This window comes from Mus caroli, chromosome 1, assembly GCF_900094665.2.
Source record: "Mus caroli chromosome 1, CAROLI_EIJ_v1.1, whole genome shotgun sequence".
NCBI lineage: Eukaryota > Metazoa > Chordata > Mammalia > Rodentia > Muridae > Mus > Mus caroli.
The window spans coordinates 179752017-179756159 of NC_034570.1; positions in this window are offsets into that span (position 1 = coordinate 179752017).

Consider the following 4143-nt stretch of genomic DNA (forward strand, 5'->3'; position numbering starts at 1 on the left):
GAGTTCGAGGCCAGCCTGGTCTACAAAGTAAGTTCCAGGACAGCCAGGACTATACAGAGAAATCTTGTCTCGAAAAACCAAAAAGAAAAAGAAAAAGAAAGAAAGAAAGATGTGAAAGGCAAGGTCTTATTTGTCTACACACTGCCTCAGACTCACAGGCAGATGTGTGATTAGTATTTGTTATAGAATTAATTTTTTCCAAAAGGAATTCAAGTGACTTTTTAATAATTCACCCAGTCTCTGGTCTTTAGCTTCTCGTGTACAAACAAGACACTTGGATAGGATTAGCCTGTGTTGGCTGCATGGCAGAGCAATCCTGAGGCTTTGATGTGGACCCATGCCCGGGTTCTTTCCTTGTCTATGTCTTTAATTATGGGTCCAATAAGCTGAGTCAGAGGTACCATGCGCCACTGAGTTCTTCTGCCTTCCGGGTTCTCTGGAAGGAAAGGGTTCCATCATACTTCTCTTTGTGTGATTATCATCAACTCCTTGCAGGCAGCTAATGCAGAAGTAAAGATTCTGACCTCTGTCTATGAGAGCAAAGATACAGCATCTTTAAAATGATCACACTAACAGGAAAAAGGTAAGAAAAGAAAAAAAAACCCTAGCATGTCAGTTGCTGATGCTGTCGTTCACACTGTCCAGGAGAAAGCTGTCAGTGGCTGTGGCTGCTCATATTCATGGAGTATGCTGGCAATGGCTGTAGCTCATGTCTTCTGTAGCTTCTCCCAAGAATCTCCCATGTGGCATGCTTCTTCTGAGACTCAAGGGTCCTTTTGCAGAAGAGGATGGAATGAAGGAGTCAGAGCCACAGGAGGGAGCAGGCTGGACCCTCTGGTCATCCTGGGGCTTTTCATTTGTCATCTACTTAGCTAAGTGCAGGTTAGAAGGCTTCACTTTTCAATCCCACATGGTGACGTTTCCAGTCACGCTGTGGTAGTTAAGTAGATGGTGACATCTGCCTTTCTTAAGTAAGAAAATGTGGACTCACATTAGTTTATTTCCACTTCATGGACAAGGCCAGACTTCTGTGTAATGTGGCATCTTTAAGGTGAGAATCAAGCCAGCAAGTCATGGGTTTCCTGGAAAAGCTACAGGAGGAGAGGTGGGAGGTTAGAAATAATTTCATGAATATCAATCAAATGCTGAAAGGGAGGTGCCTCTCTGTTAACTTTTCCTTTTCAAAGTCACATAATGTAGACTATCTTGGACTTAATCTCATGTTAAATATAAAAATAAAGATGAGAAGTCTGTAGTCACGAAGACAGGTCTTTTTTTTTTTTTTTTTTTTTTTTTTTTCTAAGTTCAGGTTTGCTCGACTCTCATTCTCTTAAGCCATCAATTGGACTTTGTCTTTGTCAGCAATAGTGTGTGTGTGTGTGCATGCGTGTGTGCTTGTGTGGCAAGGGGCAGGGAAAGAGGAGAACTGAGGAGAAAGTTAATCAAAATTTCTCAGTTGGAGTCACTTCTGGAAAGGAGAGTGTGGTGGTTTGAGCACGCTTGGCCCAGGGGGTGGCACTATTAGGAGGTGTGGCCTTGTTGGAGTAGGTGTGTTGGAGGAAGTGTGTCACTGTTGGGGTGGGCATTGAGATCCTCCTCCTAGCTGTCTGGAAGAGAGTTGTCTTCTCCTGTCTGCCTTCAGTGCAAGATGTAGAACTTTCAGGCTCCTCCATTGCAATGCCTGCCTGCACACTGCCATGCTTCCTGCCATAATGATAATGGACTGAACCTCTGAACCTGTAAGCCAGCCCCAATTAAATGTTTTCCTTTATAAGAGTTGCCTTGGTCATAGTGTCTGTTCACAGCAATGGAAATCCTAACTAGGACAGAGAGCTAAAGAATCATTTTATCTAAGTTTATCCATTGGCCAACTACAGCAACTGAGCCAATGCTTTCTGCTTCATTCTCTGGAGCTATGATTTTAGCTAGGAAGCAATCTGACACTACTAGATGTCAGATAGGTGGGACTGAGCCTTTCAGAGCAGTTTAGAGTCCTGATAATTAACGAACAAGCAAACTATAAAGCCCCCTGAGTACCACACAGAAGAACTTGGAAGAAGAGAATTGGTCTCACAATATAGCCCTGATATTGATATATATATATTTATAACAATGTGAAAAATATCCATAATTGCATCTTCAATGACAAGAAAAAGATTTAGAACAGCATAAGAAACATCAAATTTTCTTTTTTGGTGCAAAAGTTTTAAAAACATAACTTAGATATATGGGCCATCTTTCCTAGATGAACCTATCACCCTTCACTAAAGAAAGCTCTCTTCTCTGTGCAGCAAGGAGCCTATCACAGAAAACCACAACTGGACACGATGCAGAGATTAATAGATCATGGGAGCCCAGCTCCTCCTATATCTACATCTACACCTACACCTACACCTACACCTACACCTACACCTACACCTACACCTACACCTACACCTACACCACAGCTCCTTCATCTATAGCTCAAGGAGCACCGAGGAAGAAGGAATAGAAAGCTTATGAGAGCCAGAATACTAGGAAGTCTGTTAAGAAACAATGTCTCCTAGAAATGGCTGCATAAACAATACCATAACAAGGGCAATATCAGTGGACATGTTCATGTGGAAGGGAAATTTTTCACAGGGCCCCACCCCTAGACAAAGAACTGCAGGCAACCAATGACTGCTAGGAGAAAGAGGATTAGCATCTCCCAGGGATGGGCCCCTTATTGGCTACCCGATGCATCCCTAAAATTGTATAAATTGTATCCATCCATAAAAAAACATTTAGCAGGTTCCATTTATATATATTTGTGCTCTCTCTCTCTCTCTCTCACACACACACACACGCGCGCGCGCACACACACAAACACACACACACCACCATCACCACCACCACCACCACCACCACACACTCACACACCACACACCACACATAAGGAAAATCATAAAAAAGGCTATCAACTTGAGGGAGGACATGGGAGGGGCTGGAGGTAGGAAAGGGAGGGGGTGGTGATGTAATTCCCTTTCAATTAAAAACATTTTAAAAACAGTTTGAAATGAAACAATAATGTCATGTTCATAACATATTATAATTTCTATTAAAACAGAGTAGTACTGGGTGTAATTCAATAAATACGGACTGGAATCTGAACACTCTCCTGGAGTCTCGGAGGTAGCGATGTGGAAGCCATGTGGATCTCATGCTTCTGTACTAACCATCAGCCATTGCTGATGCAGAGCTCTGAGCTTGGACCAAAACTGCCTTAAAGAAAGAGGCTCCAAGGCAAGGCAACCCACCTGAGTCCACTGCCCACTTCTCATGTTCCTCCAGAAAGGTATAAATAAGCTGGGTCTGGAGGAATTGACAGGATGCCAACAGATTGCTTTTCTGTATATATCTTTTACAGGATGCTCTCAGAATTGCTGCCTTTTGGAGGACACGCTGGCTTGTTAGCCTCCTTTAAATAGAAAGGACCATGGTATTTGGACATTAGCTTCAATTTAAGTCTAACATATTTGCATGCGTGGCTATTTATACTGCTTCTCTCTCACACAGAGCTGCTGCTTTTATATATATATATATATATATATATATATATATATATATATATAAATTTGATAACACAGTGCAGACAAATACCAGTCATGACACAATTAAATGGAACTCAAATTGAAGAGTGGTTTATTTTCTGCATCTGTCTGATCTATATTATCATCTATCATCTATTATCTATCTATCCATGTCTATCCATCTATCTATCTATCTATCTATCTATCTATCCATATCTATCTATCTATCTATCTATCTATCTATCTATCTCTATCTATCTATCTATCTATCTAAATATCTATCTATACCTATTTATCTACCTATCTAGTTAGTTATAATCTACATCTATCTGTCATCTACAATCTATTAGCAATTTATCTATTTGTTTATTTATATCAATCTTCTATCTATATTCAATGTCTTGAAACTGTCTTATTATTTATGATTTCATGTCTTTAGTAAAGATTTTATTTCCAAGAATTAAATTTTTTTAGACCTAGAAAGACAACATAATATGACATTAAAAATACAGAGCAGAAAGCCGGGCGTGGTGGCGCACGCCTTTAATCCCAGCACTCGGGAGGCAGAGGCAGGAGGATTTCTGAGTTCGAG